Raw genomic sequence first — 21,670 nt, forward strand, 5'->3', positions numbered from 1 at the left:
GGACACATTCAAAGAAGTGTGTAGAGGGAAGTTTATTGCACTAAATGCCCACAAGATAAAGCAGGAAAGATCCAAAATTGACACCCTAACATCGTAATTAAAAGCAGTAGAAAAGCAAGAGCAAACATATTCAAAAGCTAGCAGAAGGCAAGAAATAACTAAAATCAGAGCAGAACTGAAGGAAATAGAGACACAAAAAAAACCCTTCAAAAGTTAATGAATCCAGGAACTGGTTTTAGAAACTTTCTTTTGATTGAGCTGTTTTGAAACACTCTTTTCATAGAATCTGGAAGAGGATATTTGAAACGCTTTGAGGCCTATTGTGGAAAAGGAAATGTCTTCACATAAAAACTACAAGGAAGGATTATCAGAAACTTCTTTGTGATGTGTGCACTCATCTCACAGAGTTGAAACTTTCTTTTGATTGAGAAATTTTGAAACAATATTTTGTAGAATCTGCAAGTGGATATTTTGAGCGTTTGAAATCTATTGAGGAAAAGGAAATATCTTCATATAAAAACTACACAGAAGCATTTTGAGAAACTTCTTTGTGATGTGTGCATTCATCTCAGAGGTTGAAACTTTCTTTTGATTGAGCAGTTTTGAAACACTCTTTTTGTAGAATCTGCAAGTGGATATTTGGAGCCCTTTCTGGCCTATTGTGGAAAAGGCAGTATCTTCACATAAAAACTATACAGAAGCATTCTCAGAAACTTCTTTGTGATTTGTGCATTCATCTGATAGAGTTGAGCCTTCCTTATGACAGAGCAGTTTTGAAACGCTCTTTTTGTAGAATCTGCAAGTGGATATTTGGAGCGATTTTAGGCCTATGGTGGAAAAGGAAATATCTTCACCTAAAACCTACACAGAAGCATTCTGAGAAACTGCTTTGTGATGTGTGCATTCATCTCACGGATTTGAACTTTTTTTTAATTGAACAGTTTTGTTTAAATCTATTTGTAGGATATGCAAGTGGATATGTGGAACCCCTGAGGTGTATGGTTGAAAATGAAATATATTAACATAAAATCTACACAGAATCATTCTCAGAAAATTCTTTGTGATGTGTGCATTCATCTCACAGAGTGGAAGCTTCTTTTGAATGAGCAGTTTTGAAACTCTCTTTTTGTACTATCTGCAAGTGGATATTTGGAGCCTTCTGCAACCTAAGGTGGAAAAGTTTGTATCTTCACATAAATACTACCCGGAAGCATTCTGAGAAACTTCTTTGTGAAGTGTGCATTCATCTCACAGAGTTGAACCTCTCTTTTGATTGGGCAGTTTTGAGACACTCTTTTTGTTGAATCTGCAAGTGGAAACATGGAGTGCTTTGAATTCTATGGTTGAAAAGGAAATATCTCATAATAACTACACAGAAGCATTCTGAGAAACTTCTTTGTGATGTGTGCATTCATCTCAAAGGGTTGAACCTATTTTTGATAGAGCAGATTTGACACTTCCTTTTTGTATAATATGCAAGTGGATAATTTAAGCCCTTTGTGGCCTATTGTGGAAAAGTAAATATCTTCACATAAAAACTACACAGAAGCATTCCGAGAAATTTCGTTGTGATGTGTTCATTCATCTCAGAGAGTTGAAAGTTTCATTTGATTGAGCAGTTTTGAAACACTCTTTTGCAGAATCTGCAAGTGGATATTTGGAGCGCTTTGTGGCCTATGGTGGAAACGGTAGTATCTTCACAAAAAAACTACACAGAAGCATTCTGAGAAACTTTTTGTGATGTGTGCATTCATCTCAGAGAGTTGCACCTGTCTTCTGATAGAGCAGTTTTGAAGCTCTCTTTTTGTAGAATCTGCAATTGGATATTTGGAGCGCTATGAGGTCTATGGTGGAAAAGGAAATATCTTCACAAAATACTACACAGAAGCATTCTGAGAATGTTCTTTGTGATGTGTGTATTCATCTCTCAGGATTGACCATTTCATTTCATTGAGGAGTTTTGAAACTCGCTCTTTGGAGGTTCTGTAAGTGGATATCTGCAGCACTTCGAGGACTATTGTGGAAAATGAAATATCTTCCCATAAAAACTACACAGAAGCATTCTCAGAAACTACTTTTTGATGTGTGCATTCATCTTGCAGAGTTGAACATTTCTTTTGATAGAGCAGCTTTGAAACACTCTTTTGGTAGAATCTGCACGTGGATATTTCTAGCCCTTTGAAGCCTATCGTGGAAAAGGAAATATCTTCACATAGAAACTACACAGAAGCATTCTGAGAAACTGCTTTGTGATGTGTGCATTCACCTCACAGATTTGAACTTTCTTTTTAATTGAACAGTTTTGTTTAAATCTATTTGTAGGATCTACAAGTGGATATTTGGAACCCCTGAGGCATATGGTTGAAAAGGAAATATCTTAACATAAAAACTACACAGAAGCATTCTCAGAAAATTCTTTGTTATGTGCACATTCATCTCACAGATTTGAAGCTTTCTTTTGAATGAGCAGTTTTGTAACTCTCTTTTTGTGGAATCTGCAAGTGGATATTTGGAGCCATTTGCAGCCTAAGGTGGAAAAGGTAGTATCTTCACATAAAAACTACCCAGAAGCATTCTGAGAAACTTCTTTGTGAAGTGTGCACTTCTCTCACAGAGTTGAACCTCTCTTTTGATTGGGAAGTTTTGAGACACTCTTTTTGTTGAATCTGCAAGTGGAAACATGGAGGGCTTTGAATTCTATGGTAGAAAAGGAAATATCTTCTCATAATAACTACACAGAAGCATTCTGATAAACTTCTTTGTGATGTGTTCATTCGTCCTAAAGGGTTGAAACTATTTTTGATAGAGCAGATTTGACACTCCCTTTTTGTATAATATGCAAGTGGATATTTTGAGCCCTTTGTGGCCTATTGTGGAAAAGTAAATATCTTCACATAAAAACTACGCAGAAGCATTCTGAGAAATTTCGTTGTGATGTGTGCATTCATCTCAGAGAGTTGAAAGTTTCATTTGATTGAGCAGTTTCGAAACACTCTTTTGCAGAATCGGCAAGTGGATATTTCGAGCGCTTTGTGGCCTATGGTGGAAAAGGTAGTATCTTCACGTAAAAACTACACAGAAGCATTCTGAGAAACATTTTGTGATGTGTGCATTCATCTCAGAGAGTTGCAGCTATCCTCTGATTGAGCAGTTTTGAAGCTCTCTTTTTGTAGAATCTGCAAGTGGATATTTGGAGTTCTATGAGGTCTATGGTGGAAAAGGAAATATCTTCACAAAATACAACACAGAAGTATTCTGAGAAAGTTCTTTGTCATGTGTGCATTCATCTCTCAGAATTGACCACTTCGTTTGATTGAGGAGTTTTGAAACTCGCTCTTTGGAGGTTCTGCAAGTGGATATTTGCAGTGCTTTGAGGACTATTGAGGAAAATGAAATATCTTCCCATAAAATCTACACAGAAGCATTCTCAGAAACTGCTTTTTGATGTGTGCATTCATCTTGCAGAGTTGAACATTTCTTTTGATTGAGCAGTTTTGAAACACTGTTTTAGTAGAATCTGCAAGTGGATATTTATAGGCCTTTGAAGCCTACTGTGGAAAAGGAAATATCTTCACATAGAAACTACACATAAGCATTCTGAGAAACTGCTTTGTGATGTGTGCATTCATCTCACAGATTTGAACTTTTTTTTAATTGAACAGTTTTGTTTAAATCTATTTGTAGGATATGCAAGTGGATATTTGGAACCCCTGAGGCGAATAGTTGAAAAGGATATATCTTCACATAAAAACTACACATAAGCATTCTCAGAAAATTCTTTGTGATGTGTGCATTCATCTCACAGAGTTGAAACTTTCTTTTGAATGAGCAGTTTTGAAACTCTCTTTTTGTAGAATCTGCAAGTGGATATTTGGAGCCCTTTGCAACCTAAGGTGGAAAAGGTAGTATCTTCACATCAATACTTCCCAGAAGCATTCTGAGAAACTTCTTTGTGAAGAGTGCATTCATCTCACAGAGTTGAACCTCTCTTTTGATTGAGCAGTTTTGAGACACTCATTTTGATGAATCTGCAAGTGGAAACATGGTGTGCTTTGAATTCTATTGTTGAAAAGGAAATATCTTCTCATAGTAACTACACAGAAGCATTCTGAGAAACTTCTTTGTGATGTGTGCATTCATCTCAAAGGGTTGAACCTATTTTTGATAGAGCAGATTTGACACTCCCTTTTTGTATATTATGCAAGTGGATATTTTGAGCCCTTTGCGGCCTATTGTGGAAAAGTAAATATCTTCACATAAAAACTACACAGAAGCATTCTGAGAAATTTCGTTGTGATGTGTGCATTCATCTCAGAGAGTTGAAAGTTTCATTTGATTGAGCAGTTTGGAAACACTCTTTTGCAGAATTGGCAAGTGTATATTTGGAGCGCATTGTGGCCTGTGGTGGAAAAGGAAGCATTTTGAGAAATTTTTTGTGATGTGTGCATTCATCTCAGAGAGTTGCACCTATCTTCGGATAGAGCAGTTTTGAAGGTCTCTTTTGTAGAATCTGCAAGTGGATATTTGGAGCCCTTTGCAGACTTTGGCGGAAAAGGAAATATCTTCAAATAAAAACTACACAGAATCATTCTGAGGAACTTCTTTGTGATGAGTGCATTCATCTCACAGAGTTTAACCTATCTTTTGATAGAGCAGTTTTGAAACTCTCTGTTTGTATAATCTGCAAGTGGATATTTGGAGCACTTTGCGGCCTATGGTGGAAAGGGAAATATCTTCACATAAAAACTACACAGAAGTATTCTGAGAAACTTCGCTGTGATGTGTGCCTTCATCTCAGAGAGTTGAACCTATCTTCTGATAGAGCAGTTTTGAAACTCTCTTTTTGTAGAATCTGCAAGTGGATATGTGGTGCCCTTTGCTGCCCAAGGTGGAAAAGGTAGTATTTTCACAAAAAAACTACACAGAAGCATTCTGAGAAACTTCTTTGTGATGTGTGCACTTATGTCACAGAGTTGAACCTCTCTTTTGATTGGGCAGTTTTGAGACACTCTTTTTGTTGAATCTGGAAGTGGAAACATGGAGTGCTTTGAATTCTATGGTTGAAAAGGAAATATCTTAACATAAAAACTACAGAGAAGCATTCTGAGAAACTTCTGTGTGATGTGTGCATTCAACTCACGGAGTTGGACATATCTTTTGATAGTTTATTTTTGAAACTGTCTTTTTGTAGAATCTACAAGGGGACATTTGGAGCCCTTTGGGGCCTAGGTGGAAAAGGATATATCTTCACATAAAAATTAAACGGAAGCATTCTGAGAAACTTCTTTGTGATGTGTGCATTCATCTCAGAGAGTTGAAGCTGTCTTTTGACTGAGCAGTTTGGAAACACTCTTTTTGTAGAATCTGCAAGTGTATATATGGAGCGCTTTGAGGCCTATTATGGAAAAGGAAATATCTTCATATAAAAACTACACAGAAGCATTCTGAGTAACTTCTTTGTGATGTGTGCATTCATCTCACAGAGTTGAACCTATCTTTTTATAGTGCAGTTTTGAAACTATCTTTTTGTGGAATCTGCATTTGGATATTTGAAGCCCTTTGAAGCGTATGGTTTAAAGAGTTCTATCTTCACATAAAAACTACACAGAAGCATTCTGAGAAACTTCTTGTGAAGTGTGTAATCAAGTCACAGAGTTAAAAATGTCTTTTTATAGAGCAGTTTTGAAACTCTCTTTTTATAGAATCTGCATGTGGTTATTTGGAGAACTTTTTGACCGATGGTGGAAAAGGAAATATCTTCCCCTAAAAACTACACAGAAGCATTCTAAGAAACTTCTTTGTGATGTGTGCATTCATCTCACCGAGTTGAACATTTCATTTGTTTGAGCAGTTTTGAAACACTCTTTTTCTGGAATCTGCAATTGGATACTTGGAGTGCTTTTAGGCCTACTGTGGAAATGGAATTATCTTCCCATAAAACTACACAGAAGCATTCTCAGAAGCTTCTTTGTTTTGTGTGCATTCATCTCACAGAGTCGAACTTTCTTTTGATTGAACAGTTTTGAAAGACAATTTCTGTAGAATCTGCAAGAGGATATTTGGAGCCCTCTGCAGCCTTTGGTGGAGAAGGAAATATCTTAACATAAAAACTACACTGAAGCATTCTGAGAAACTTCTCTGTGATGTGTGCATTCGACTCTGTGGAAAAGGAAATATCTTCACATAAAATCTGCACAGAAGTATTCTGAGAAACTTCGTTGTGATGGGTGCATTCATCTCTCAGGGTTGAAACTTTCTTTTGATTGTGCAGTTTTGAAAAACTCTTTCGTAGGGTTTGAAAATGGATATTTGTAGTGCTTTGAGGCCTATGGTGGAAAAGGAAAGGTATTCACATAAAAACTTCACAGAAGCATGCTGGAAACTTGTTTGTGATGCGTGCATTCAACGCGCAGAGTTGAACCTATATTTCAATAGAGCAGTTTTGAAACTCTCTTTTTGTAGAATATGTATGTGGTTATTTGGAGCCCTTTGTGGCCGATGGTGGAAAAGGAAATATATTCACTTAAAAGCTACACAGAATCATTCTGAGAAACTTTTTGTGATAAGTGCATTCATCTCACAGAGTTGAAACTTTCATTTGATTGAGCAGTTTCAAAACTTTTTTATGTAGAATCTGCAATTGCATATTTGCGGTGCTTTCTGGCCTTTTGTGGAAAAGGAAATATATTCACATAAAAACTACACTGAAGTATTCTCAGAAACTTCTTTGTTTTGTGTGCATTCATCTCACAGAGATGAACCTTTCTGTTGATTGTGCAGTTTTGAAACACCCTTTTTGTAGAATCTGCAAGTGGTTATGTGGAGCGCTTGGAGTCCTATGGTGGAAAAGGAAATATCATCACATAAAAACTACACAGAAGCATTCTGATAAACTTCTTTGTGATGTGTGCATTCAACTTATGGAGTTGAACATATTTTTTGATAGAGTAGTTTTGAAACTGTCTGTTTGTAGAATCTACAAGTGGATATTTGGAGCCTTTTGTGGCCTATGGTGGGAAAGGAAATATCTTCACATAAAAATTACACAGAAGCATTGTGAGAAACTTCTTTGTGATGTGTGCATCTCACTGAGATAAACCTATCTTTTGATACAGCAGTTTTGAAAAACTGTTTTCGTAGAGTCTGCAAGTGGATATTTGGAGCGCTTTGAGGCCCTCAGTGGAAAATGAAATATCTTCACAAAAAAATTACACAGAAGCATCCTGAGAAACTTCTTTGTGATGTGTATAATCAAGTCACAGAATTTAAAATGTCTTTTTAAAGAGCAGTTTTGAATCTCTCTTTTTGTAGAATCTGCATGTGGTTATTTGAAGACCTTTGTGACGGATGGTGGAAAAGGAAATATCTTCCCCTAAAAACTACACAGAAGCATTCTGAGAAGCTTGTTTTTGATGTGTGCATTCATCTCACAGAATTCACCATTTCATTTGATTGAGGAGTTTTGAAACTCGCTCTATGTAGGTTCTGTAAGTGGATATTTGCAGCGCTTTGAGGATTATTGTGGAAAAGGAAATATCTTCCCATAAAAACTACACAGAAGCATTCTCAGAAACTGCTTTTTGACCTATGCACTTGTCTTCAGAGTTGAACTTTTCTTTTGATTCAGCAGTTTTGAAACACTCTTTTAGTAGAATCTGCCAGTGGATATTTCTAGCCCATTGAAGCCTACTGTGGAAAAGGAAATATCCTCACATAAAAACTACACAGAAGCATTCTGAGAAACTGCTTTCTGACGTGTGCATTCACCTCACCGATTTGAACTTTTTTTTTGATTGAGCAGTTTTGTTTAAATCTATTTGTAGGATATGCAAGTGGATATTGGAACCCCTGAGGCCTATGGTTGAAAAGGAAATATCTTAACATAAAAACTACACAGAAGCATTATTAGAAACTTCTTTTTGGTGTGTGCATTCGACTCACGGAGTTGAACATATCTTTTGATAGAGTGGTTTTGAAACTGTCTTTTTGTAAAATCTACAAGTGGATATTTGGGGCCCTTTGGGGCCTATGGTGGAAAACGAAATATCTTCACATAAAAATTACACAGAAGCATTCTGAGAAACTACTTTGTGATGTGTGCATTCATCTCAGAGAGTTGAAGCTCTCCTTTGACTGAGCAGTTTGGAAACACTCTTTTTGTAGAATCTGAAAGTGGATATATGGAGCGCTTTGAGGCCTATTGTGGAAAAGGAAATATCTTCACATAAAAACTACACAGAAGCATTCTGAGAAACATCTTTGTGATGTGTGCATTCATCTCACAGAGTTGAACCCATCTTTTGATAGAGCAGTTCTGAAACTATCTTTTTGTAGAATCTGCAATTGGATATTTGGAGCCCTTTGAAGCGTATAGTGGAAAGGTTTCAACCTTCACATAAAAACTACACAGAAGTATTCTGAGAAACTTCTTTGTGATGTCTGCATTCGTCTCACAGAGTTGAAACTTTCTTTTGATTGAGCAGTTTTGAAAAACTGTTTTCGTAGAATCTGCAAGTGGATATTTGGAGTCCTTTGAGGCCCTTGGTGGAAAAGGAAATATCTTCACAAAAAAAGTACACAGAAGCATTCTGAGAAACTTCTTTGTGATGTGTGTAATCAACTCGCAGAGTTGAAAATATCTTTTTATAGAGCAGTTTTGAAACTCTCTATTTGTAGGATCTGCATGTGGTTATTTGGAGACGTTTGTGACCAATGGTGGAAAAGGAAATATCTTCCCCTAAAAACTACACAGAAGCATTCTGAGAAACTTCTTTGTGATGTATGCATTCATCTCACAGAGTCGAACCTTTCATTTGTTTGAGCAGTTTTGAAACACTCTTTTTGTGGAATCTGCAATTGGATACTTGGAGTGCTTTGAGGCCTACTGTGGAAAAGGAAATATCTTCACATAAAAACTACACACAAGCATTCTCAGAATCTTCTTTGTTTTGTGTGCATTCATCTCACAGAGTTGAACTTTCTTTTGATTGAGCAGTTTTGAAAGACACTTTCTGTAGAATCTGCAAGTGAATATTTGGAGCACTTTGACGCCTATGGTGTAAAAGGAAATATCTTCACATAAAAACTACACAGAAGCATTCTGAGAAACTTCTTTGTGATGTGTGCATTGAACTTGCAGAATTGAAACTGTCATTTGATAGAGCAGTTTTGAAAGTCTTTTATTGTGGAAATCTACAAGTGGCTATGCGGAGCCCTTTGTTGCAGAGGGTGGAGAAGGAAATATCTTCCCAGAAAAACTACACAGAAATATTGTCAGAAACTTCTTTGTGATGTGTGCATTCATCTCAGAGAGTTGAACCTCTCTTTGACTGAGCAGTTTGGAAACACTCTTTTTGTAGAATCTGCAAGTGGATATATGGAGTGCTTTGAGGCCGATTGTGGAAAAGGAAATATCTTCACATAAAAACTACACAGAAGCATTCTCTGAAACTTCTTCATTTTGTGTGCATTCATCTCACAGAGTTGAACGTTTCTGTTGATTGTGCAGTTTTGAAACAGTCTTTTTGTGCAATCTTCAAGTGGATATTTGGAGTGCTTTGAGGCCTATGGTGGAAAAGGAAGTATCTTCACATAAAAACTACACAGAAGCATTCTCAGAAACTTCTTTATGATGTGTGCATTCATCTCACAGAGTTAAACCTATCTTTTGATAGAGCAGTTTTGAAACTCTCTTTTAGTAGAATCTGCAAGTGGATATTTGGAGCCCTTTGCAGTCTTTGGTAGAAAAGGAAATATCTTAACATAAAAATTACACAGAAGCATTCTGAGAAATTTTTTTGTGATGTGTGAATTCATCTCAGAGAGTTGAACCTATCTTTTGATAGAGCAATTTTGAACCTCTCTTTTTGTAGAATCTGCAAGTCAATATTGGGAGCCCTTTGTGGCCTATGGTGGAAAAAGAAATATCTTCACATTAAAACTACACAGAAGCATTCAGAGAAACTTCGTTGTGATGTGTGCATTTATCTTACAGATGAAACTTTCTTTTGATTGAGCAGTTTTGAAAAACTCTTTTCGTAGAATGTGAGGCCTATGGTGGAAAAGGAAATATATTCACATAAAAACTACACAGAAGCATGCTGGAAACTTCTTTGTGTTGTGTGCATTCAACTCTCATGGTTGAACCTATCTTCTGATAGAGCAGTTTTGAAAGTCTTTTTTTTTTTAAGAATCTGCATGTGGTTATTTGGAGCCCTTTGTGGCCGATGGTGGAAAAGGAAATATCTTCACATAAAAACTACAGAGAAACATTCTGAGAAACTTCTTTGTGATGTGTGCATTCATCTCACAGAGTTGAAACTTTCATTCAATTAGCAGTTTTGAAACACTTTATTTTGTAGAATCAGCAATTGTATATTTGGGGAGCTTTGTGTCTCTTTGTGGGAAAGGAAATATATTCACATAAAAACTTCAATGAAGCATTCTCAGAAACTACTTTGTTTTGTGTGCATTCATCTCACAGAGTTGAACCTTTCTGTCAATTGTGCAGTTTTGAAACACTCTCTTTGTAGAATCTGCAAGTGGATATTTGGAGCGCTTTGAGGCCTATGGTAGAAAAAGAAATACCTTCACAAAAAAACTACACAGAAGCATTCTGAGAAACTTCTTTGTGATGTGTGCATTCAACTTGCATTGTGGAACCTATCTTTTCATAGAGCAGTTTTGAAACTCTCTTATTGTCGAATCGGCATATGGTTGTTTGGAGCTCTTTGTGGCCAACGGTGGAAGAGGAAATGTATTCCCCTAAATACTACACAGAAGCATTCTGAGAAACTTCTTTGTGATGTGTGCATTCATCTCACAGAATTGACCATTTCATTTGATTGAGCAGTGTTGAAACGTAGTTTTTGTAAGTTCTGCAAGTGGATATTTGCAGCTCTTTGTGGACTATTGTGGAAAAGGAAATATCTTCCATAAAAACTACATAGAAGCATTCTCAGAAACTTCTTTTGGATGAGTGCATTCAACTCACAGGGTTGAACGTATCCTTCATAGAGCAGTTTTGAAACTCTCTTATTGCAGAATCTGCATGTGGTTATTTGGAGCCCTTTGTGGCCGATGATGGAAAAGGAAATAGCTTCACATAAAAACTACACAGAGGGATTCAGAGAAACTTCTTTGTGTTGTGTGCATTCATCTCACAGAGTTGAAACTTTCATTAGATTGAGCGGTTTTGAAACTTTTTGTAGAATCTGCAATGGCATATTTGGAGCACTTTGTGGCATTTTGTGGAAAAGGAAATATCTTCCCCTAAAAACTACATAGAAACATTCTGAGAAACTTCTTTGTGATGTGTACATTCATCTCACAGAATTGACCATTTCATTTCATTGAGCAGTTTTGAAACTCACTTTATGTAGGTTCTGCAAATGGATATTTGCACTGCTTTGAGGTCTATAGTGGAAAAGGAAATATCTTCCCATAAAAACTACACAGAAGCATTCTCAGAAAATTCTTTTTGATGTGTGCATTCATCTCATAGAGTTGAACTTTTCTTTTGAATGAGCAGTTTTCAAACACTCATTTAGTAGAATGTGCAAGCGGATATTTGGAGCCCTTGTAGGTCTATTGTGGAAAAGGAAACATCTTCACATACAAAGTACAGAGAAGCATTCTGAGAAACGGCTTTGTGATGTGTGCATTCAACTCGCAGAGTTGAACGTATCTTTTGAAAGAGCAGTTTTTAAACACACTTTTTGTAGAATTTGCAAGTGGTTATCTGGAACCCGTTGTGGCCAACGGTGGAAAAGGAAAATACCTTCCCATAAAAACTACACAGAAGCATTCTGAGTTACTTCTTTGTGATATAAGCATTCATCTCAGACTTGAACATTTCACATGATTGAGCAGTTTTGAAACACATTTTTGTAGAATCTGAAAGAGGATATTTGCAGCGCTATGAGGCCTATTGTGGAAAAGGAAATATCTTCATATAAAAACTACACAGAAGCACTTTGAGAAACTTCTTTGTGATGTGTGCACTCATCTCACAGAGTTGAGCCTTTCTTTTGATTCAGCAGTTTGGAAACACTCTTTTTGTAGAATCTGCAGCTGGCTATTTTGAGCCCTTTGTGGCCGATGGTGGAAAAGGAAATATCTTCACATAAAAACTGCACGGAATCATTCTGAAAAACTTCTTTGTGATGTGTGCATTCAACTGACAGAGTTGAACCTATCTTTTGATAGAGCAGTTTTGAAACTCTGTTTTTGTAGAATCAGCAAGTTGATATTTGGAGCCCTTTGCGGCCTTTGGTGGAAAACGAAATATCTTCACATAAAAACTACACAGAAGCATTATGAGGAACTTCTTTGTGATGTGTGCATTCATCTCACAGAGTTGAACCTCTCTTTTGATTGAGCAGTTTGGAAACACCCTTTTTGGATAATCTGCAAGTAGATATATGGAGCGCTTAGAGTCCTGTTGTGGAAAAGACAAAATATCTGCAAATAAAAACTATACAGAAGCAATCTGGGAAACTTCTTTGTGATGTGTGCATTCATCTCACAGAGTTGAATTTTTCTTTTGATTGAACAGTTTCAAAACAGTCTTTTAATAGAATCTGCAAGTGAATGTTTGGAGTTCTAGGAGGCGTATTGTGGAAAAGGAAATATCTTCCCATAAAAACTACACAGAAGCATTCTCAGAAACTGCTTTTTGATGTATGCATTCATCTTGCAGAGTTGAACTTTTCTTTTGATTGAGCAGTTTTGAAACACTCTTTTAGTAGAATCTGCAAGTGGGTATTTCTAGCCCTTTGAAGCCTATTGTGGAAAAGGAAATATCTTCACATAGAAACTACACAGAAGCATTCTGAGAAACTGCTTTGTGATGTGTGCATTCACCTTACAGATTTGAACCTTTCTTTTGATAGAGAAGTTTTGTTTATATCTATTTGTAGGACCTGCAAGTGGATATTTGGAACCCCTGAGGCATATGGTTGAAAAGGAAATATCTTAACATAAAAACTACACAGAAGCATTCTGAGAAACTTCTTTGTGATGTGTACATTCAACTCACAGAGTTGAACATATCTTTTGACAGAGTAGTTTTGAAACCCTCTTTTTCTAGAATCTACAAGTGGATATTTGGAGCCCTTTGGGGCCTATGGTGGAAAAGGAAATATCTTTACATAAAAATTACACAGAAGCATTTTGAGAAACTTCTTTGTGATGTGTTCATTCATCTCACAGAGTTGAACCTATCTTTTAATAGAGCAGTTTTGAAACTATCATTTTGTAGAATCTGCAATTGGATATTTGGAGCCCTTTGAAGCGTATGGTGGAAAGGGTTCTATCTTCACATAAAAACCACACAGAAGCATTCTGAGAAACTTCTTTGTGACGTGTGCATTCATTTCACAGAGTTGAACATATCTTTTGATTGAGCAGTTTTGAAACACTGTTTTTGTAGAATCTGCAAGTGGATATTTGGAGGGCTTTGAGGCCCTTGGTGGAAAAGGAAATATCTTTACAAAAAAACTACACAGAAGCATTCTGAGAAATTTCTTTGTGATGTGTGTAATCAACTCTCAGAGTTGAAAATGTCTTCTTATAGAGCAATTTTGAAACTCTCTTTTTCTAGGATCTGCAAGTCGATATTTGGAGCCCTTTGTGGCCAATGGTTGAAAACGAAATATCTTCACATAAAAAAATACGCAGAAGCATTCTTAGAAACTTCTTTGTGATGTCTGCATTCATCTCACAGAATTGAACCTTTGTTTTGTTTGAGCAGTTTGGAAACACTCTTTCTGTAGAATCTGCAAGTGGATATTTGGAGCGCTTTGAGGCCTATGCCGGAAAAGGAAATGTGTTCACATAGATATTACACAGATGTATTTGGAGAAATTTCTTTGTGATGTGTGCATTCATCTCACAGAGTTGAAACTTTCTTTTGATTGAGGAGTTTTGAAACACTCTTTTTGTACAATTTGCAAGTGGATATTTGGAGTGCTTTGAGGCCAATGGTGGAAAAGGAAATACCTTCACATAAAAACTAGACAGAATCATTCTCAGAAACTTCTTTTTGATGTGTGCATTCCACTCACAGAGTTGAACACATCTTTTGATAGAACAGTTTTGAATCTCAATTTTTGTAGAATCTGCAAGGGGATATTTGGAACCCTTTGTTGCCTATATAGGAAAAGGAAATAACTTCACATGAAAACTACACAGAAGCATTCTGAGATACTTCTTTGTGATGTGTGCATTCATCTCACAGGGTTGAGCATTTCATTTGATTGAGCAGTTTTGAAACACTCTTTTTGTAGAATCTGTAAGTGGATATTTGGAGTGCTTTGAGGCCAAAGGTGGAAAAGGAAATACCTTCACATAAAAACTAGACAGAATCATTCTCAGAAACTTCTTTTTGATGTGTGCATTCCACTCACAGAGTTAAACACATCTTTTGATAGAACGGTTTTGAGCCTCAATTTTTGTAGAATCTGCAAGGGGATATTTGGAACCCTTTGTTGCCTATTTAGGAAAAGGAAATATCTTCACATGAAAACTACACAGAAGCATTCTGAGATACTTCTTTGTGATGTGTGCATTTATCTCACAGGGTTGAGGATTTCATTTGATTGAGCAGTTTTGAAACACACTTTTTGTAAAATCTGCAAGTGGATATTTGGAGCGATTTGAGGCATATGGTGGAAAAGGAAATATCCTTACATTAAAACTATACAGAAGCATTCTGAGAACCTTCTTTCTGATGTATGCCTTCATCTCACAAGTTGTACCTATCCTTTGAGCAGTTTTGAATCTCTCTTTCTGTAGTATCTGAAAGTGGATATTTGGAGACCTTTGCAGCCCATTTTGGTAAACAAAATATGTTCACCTAAAAACCACACAGAAGCATTCTGAGAAACTTCTTTGTGATGTGTGCATTCATTCCACAATGTTGAACATCTTTTTTGGTTGCGCAGTCTTGAAACACTCTTTTTGTAGAATATGCAGGTGGATATTTGGAGCGCTTTGAAGCCTATTGTGGAAAAGGAAATATCTTCACATAAAAACTACACAGACGCATTCTGAGTAACTTCTTTGTGTTGTGTGCATTCAACTCACGGAGTTGAACCTATCTTTTTATTGAGCAGTTTGGAAACACTCTTTTTGTAGTGTCTGCAATTGGATATTTGGAGCGCTTTGAGGCCTATGTTGGAAAATGAAATATCTTCACCTAAAAACCTCAGAGAAACATTCTAAGAAATTTCTTTGTGATGTGTGCATTCAACTCACACAGTTGAAACCATCTTTGATAGAGCACTATTGAAACTCACTTTTGAAGAATCTGCAAGTTGATATTTGGAGTACTTTGAGGCCTATGGTGGAAAAGGAAACATCTTCACATAAAAACTACACAGTAGCATTCTGAGAAACTACTTTGTGATGTGTGCATTCAACTCCCAGGGTTGAACCTATGTTTTGATTTAGCAGTTTTGAATCTCTCTTTTTTTAGGATCTGCAAGTGGATATTTGGAGCCCTTGGCGGCCTGTTTTGTAAGAGGAAATATCTTCACAAAAAAACTTCACAGAAGCGCTTTGAAAAACTCCTTTGTGATGTGTGCATTCATCTCAGATAGCTGAACCTATCTTTTGATAGAGATGTTTTGACACTCTCGTTTTGTAGAATCTGCAAGTGTATATTTGGAGCCCATTGTGGCCTATGGTGGAAAATGAGATATCGTCACAGAAAGCTACACAGAAGCATTCTGAGAAACATCTTTGTGATGTGCACATTCATCTCACAGAATTGAACCTTTCTTTTGTATGAGCAGATTTGAATCACTCTGTAGAATCTGAAAGTTGATATTTGGAGCCCTTTGTGGCCTATTGTGGAAACGGAAATATCGTCATTTAAAAATTACACAGAAGCATTCTGAGAAACTTCTTTTTTTTTTTCTTTTATTATTATTATTATTATTATCATTATTATACTTTAGGTTTTATGGTACATGTGCGAGAAACTTCTTTTTGACGTGTGCATTGAACTCACAGAGTTGAAACTTTCTTTTGATTTTGCAGTTTTGAATCAATTATTTTGTAGAATCTGCAAGTGCATATTTGAAGTGCTTTGAGTGCTTTGAGGCCTATTGTGGAAAAGGAAATATCTTCACACAGAAATAACACAAGCATTCTGAGAAACTTTTTTGTGATGTGTGCATTAAACTCAAAGTGTTAAACATATCTTTTGATAGAGCAGTTTTGAAACTCTTTTTTTGTAAAATCTGTAAGTGGATAATTGGAGCCCTTTGCGGCCTATGGTGGAAAAGGAAATATCTTCAAATAAAAACTACACAGAAGCATTCTGAGAAACTTCCTTCTGATGTGTGCTTTCATCTCACAGAGTTAAACTTTTCTTTTCATTGAGCAGTTTGGAAACTCTCTTTTAGTAGAATCTGCAAGTGGATATTTGGAGACCGTGATGGTCTATTGTGGAAAAGGAAATATCTTCACATAAAAACTACACAAAAGCATTCTGAGAAACTTCTTTGTGATGTGTGCATTCAACTCATAGAGTTGAACCTATGTTTTGAAGGAGCAGTTTTAAACTCTCTTTTTGTAGAATCTACAAGTGGATATTAGGAGCGCTTTGTGGCCTGTGGTGGAAAAGGAAATATCTCACATATCAACTACATAGCATTCGGAGAAACTTCTTTGTGATGTGTGCATTCATCTCAGAGAGTTGAACATTTGTTTTCATTAAGCAGTTTTGAACCATTCTTATTGTAGAATCTCCAAGTGGATATTTGGAGCACTTTGACGCCTACTGTGGTAAAGGAAATATCTTCATGTAAAAACTACACAAGAGCATTCTGAGAAACTTCCTTGTGATGTGTGCATTCAACTCACAGAGTTGAACTTATCTTTGGAGTGAGCAGTTTTAGACTATCTTTTTGTAGAATCTACAAGTGGATATTTGGAGACATTGTGGTCTATGTAGGAAGAGGAAATATGTTCACATAAAAACTACACAGAAGCATTCTGAGAAACATCTTTGTGATGTGTGCATTCATATCTGAGGGTTGAACCTTTTTTTTGGTGGAGCAGTTTGGAAACACTCTTTTTGTAGGATCTGCAAGTGGGTATTTGTAGTGCTCTGTGGCCAATGGTGGAAAGGGAAATATCTTCACATAAAAATTACACAGAAGTATTCTGGGAAACTTATTTGTGATGTGTGCATTTCACTCACAGTGTTGAACCTATCATTTGATAGAGCAGTTTTGAACCTCTATTTTTGTAGAATCTGCAAGAGGATATTTGGAGTCCTTTGCTACCTGCATAGGAAAGGGAAATATCTTCACATGAAAACTACATAGAAGCATTCTAAGAAACTTCTTTGTGATGTGTGCATTCGTCCCACAGGTTTGAGCTTTTCATTTAATTGAGCAGTTTTGAAACACTCTTTTTGTAAAATCTGCTAGTGGATATTTGGTGCGATTTGAGGCCTATGATGGAAAAGGAAATATCCTCACATAAAAATTACACAGAAGAATTCTGAGAAAATTCTTTCTGATGTGTGCATTTAACTCGCAGACTTAAACTTATCTTTTGAATGAGCAGTTTTTAAACTCTCTTTTTCTATAATCTGCAAATTGTTATTTGGAGCCCTTTGTAGCCTATGGTGGAAAAGGAAATATCTTCACATAAAAACTACACAGATGCATTCTGAGAAACTTCTTTGTGATGTGTGCATTCATCTCACAGGGTTGAGCATTTCGTTTGATTGAGCAGTTTTGAAACACACATTTTGTAAAATCTGCAAAGTGGATATTTGCAGCGACTTGAGGCCTACTGTGGAAAGGAAATATCTTCACATAAAAACTATACAGAAACATTGTGAGAAACTTCCTTTTGATGTGTGCACTCATCACACAGAGATGAACCTGTTCTTTGATTAAGCAGTTTTGAATCCCTCTTTCTGTAGTTTCTGAAAGTGAATATTTGTAGCCCTTTGTGGCCTATTTAGGAAAAGGAAATATGTTCACCTATAAACTGTACAGAAGCATTCTGAGAAACTTCTTTGTGATGTGTGCATTCATGCCACAATGTTGAACCTTTGTTTTGATTGAGCAGTCTTGAAACACTCTTTTTGTAGAATCTGCAAGTGGATATTTGCAGCGCTTTGAGGCCTATTGTGGAAAAGGAAATATCTTCACATAAAAAGTACACAGAAGAATTCTGAGAAACTTCTTCGTGATGTGTGTATTCATCTCACAATGTTGAACCTTCTTTTGATTGAACCGTTTGGAAACACTCTTCTTGTAGTATCTGCAATTGGATATTTGGAGTGCTTTGAGGCCTTTGGTGGAAAAGGAAATATCTTCCCATTAAAACCTCAGAGAAGCATTCTAAGAAACTTCTTTTTGATGTGTGCATTCAACTCACACAGTTGAACACAATTTTTGTTAGAGCAGTTTTGAAACTCACTTTTGAAGAACTGCAAGTGGATATTTGGAGTGCTTTGAGGCCTATGGTGGAAAAGCAAATATCTTCACATAAAAACTACACAGTAGCATACTGAGAAACTTCTTTGTGATGTGTGCATTCCACTCCTGGAGTTGAACCTGTCTTTTGATTTGGCAATTTTGAATATCTCTTTTTTTAGAATCTCCAAGTGAATATTTGGAGCCCTTTGTGGCGTATTTTGGAAAAGGAAATATCTTCACATAAAAACTACACAGAAGCACTCTGAGAAACTCCTTTGTGTTGTGTGCATTCAACTCACAGAGCTGAATCTATCTTTTGATACAGAAGTTTTGAAACTCTCAGTTTGTAGACTCTGCAAATGTACATTTGGAGCCCCTTGCATCCTATGGTGGAAAAGGAAATATCTTCACAGAAAAACTACACAGAAGGATTCTGAGAAACATCTTTATGATGTGTGCATTCATTTCACAGAGTTGAACCTTTCTTTTGTATGAGCAGTTTTGAAACACTCTGTAGAATCTGCAAGTGGATATTTGGAGTGCTTCATGGCCTATTGTGGAAAAGGAAATATAGTCACATAAAAACTACACAGATGCATTCTGAGAAACTTCCTTTTGATGTGTACATTCAACTCACAGAGTTGAAACTTTCTTTTCATTTTGCAGGTTTGAAACAATCTTTTTGAAGAATTTGCATGTGGATATTTGATGTGCTTTGAGACCTATTGTGGAAAAGGAAATATCTTCACATAGAAACTACACAGAAGCATTCTGAGTAACTGCTTTGTGATGTGTGTGTTCAACTCACAGAGCTAAACTTATCTTTTGATAGAACAGTTTTGAAACTCTTTTTTTGTAAAATCTGCAAGTGGATATTTGGAGCCCTCTGCGGCCTATGATGGAAAAGGATATATCCTCAAGTAAAAACCATACAGAAACATTCTGAGAAACATCTTTGTGATGTGAGAATTCAGAACACACAGTTGGACTTTCTTTTGATTGAGCAGTTTTGAAACACTCTTTTTGTAGAATGTGAAAGTGGATATTTGGAGCGCTTTGAGATGCATTGTGGAAAAGGAAATATCTTCACATAAAAACTTCACAGAAGCATTGTCAGAAACTTCTTACTGATGTGTGCATTCATCTCACAGAGTTGAACTTTTCTTTTCATTGAGCAGCTTAGAACTGCCCTTTAAGTAGAATCAACAAGTGGATATTTAGAGATCTTGATGGCCTATTGTAGAAAAGGAAATATCTTCACATAAAAACTACACAAAAGCATTCTGAGAAACTTCTTTTTGATGTGAGCATTCAACTCACAGAATTGAACCTATCTTTTAAATGAGCAGTTTTAAACCCTCTTCTTGTAGAATCTGCAAGTGGATATTTGGAGCGCTTTGTGGCCTGTGGTGGAAAAGGAAATATCTTCACATAAAAACTACACAGAAGCATCCTCACAAACTTCTTTGTGATGTGTGTATTCATCTCACAGAGTTGAACCTTTCTTCTGGTTGAGCAGATTTTTAACCTCTTTTTATGGAATCTACAGGTGGATATTTGGAGTCTTTTGAGGCCTATGGTGTAAAAGGAAATATCTTCACATATCAACTACATAGAAGCATTCTGAGAAACTACTTTGTAATGTGCACATTCATCTCACAGAGCTGAACCTTTCTTTTCATTGAGCTGTTTGGAAACACTCTTTTTGTAGAATCTCTAAGTGCATATTTGGAGCACTTTGATTCCTTCTGTGGAAAAGGAAGTATCTTCACATAAAAAATACACAAGAGCATTCTGAGAAATTTCTTTGTGATGTGTGCATTCAACTCACGGAGTTGAGCCTATCTTTGGAATGAGCAGTTTTAAACTCTCATGTGTAAAATCTACAAGTGGATATTTGGAGCCCTTTGTGGCCTATGGTTTAAAAGGAAATATGTTCACATAAAAACTACACAGAAGCATTCTGAGAAACTTCTTTGTGATATGTGCCTTCACCTCAAAGTGTTGAACCTTTCATTTGGTTGGGCAGTTTTGAAACACCCTTTTTGTAGAATTTGCAAGTGGATATTTGGATCGCTTTGAGGCCTATTGTGGAAAAGGAAGTATCTTCACTTAAAAGCTACACAGAAGCATTCTGAGAAACTTCCCTTTGATGTGTGCATTCACCTCACAGATTTGAACGTCTCTTTTGAATGAGCAGTTCTGATACCCTCTTTTTTGTAGAATCTGCAAGGGTATATTTTGAGTGCTTTGAGGCATGTGGTGGAAAAGGTGATATCTTCACATGAAAACTACACACAAAAATTCTGTGAAACTTATTTGTGATGTGTGCATTCAAAACACAGAGATGAACATATCTTTTGATTGAGCAGTTTTGAATCTCTCTTTTTGTAGAATCTGCAAGTGGATATTCAGAGCCCTTTGTGGCCTCTTGTGGAAAAGGAAATAGCTTCACATAAAAACTACACAGAAGCACTCTGAGGAACTTATTTGTGATGTGTGCATTCATCTCACAGAGTTGAACATTTCTTTTATTGAGCAGTTTTGAAACACTCTTTCTATCGAATCCACAAGTGGATATTTGAAGGGCATTGGGGCCTATTTTTTAAAAGGAAATACCTTCACATAAAAACTACACAGAAGCATTCTGAGAAACTTCTTTATGATGTGTGCATTCATCTCACAGATTGAACCTTTCTTTTGATTGAGCAGTTCTGAATCTCTCTTTTTGTAGAATCTGCAATTGGACACTTTGAGTCCTTTCCAGTCTATTTTGTAAAAGGAATTAAGTTGACATAAAAACTACACAGAAGAATTCTGAGAAACCACTTTGTGACGTGTGCACTCATCTCAAAGTGTCAAACCTTTCTTTTGATTGAGCAGTTTTGAAACACTCACTTTATAGTATCTGCAAGAAGATATTTGAAGTGCTTTGAGGACTATTGTGGAAAAGGAAATATCCTCACATAAAAACTACACAGAAGCATTCTGAGAAACTTTTTTGTAATGTGTGCATTCATCTCACAGAGTTGAATCTTTCTTTTTATTCAGCACTTTTGAAAAACACTTTTTGTAGAATCTGCAAGTGGATATTAGGAGCCCTTTGCAGCCTATGGTGGAAAAGGAAATATTTTCACATGAAAACTACACAGAAGCAGTTTGAGAAACTTCTTTGTGGTGAGTGCATTCATCTCACAGAGTTAAACCTTTCTTTTGATTGA

Source organism: Pongo pygmaeus, chromosome 13 (assembly GCF_028885625.2).
Source record: "Pongo pygmaeus isolate AG05252 chromosome 13, NHGRI_mPonPyg2-v2.0_pri, whole genome shotgun sequence".
Lineage (NCBI taxonomy): Eukaryota > Metazoa > Chordata > Mammalia > Primates > Hominidae > Pongo > Pongo pygmaeus.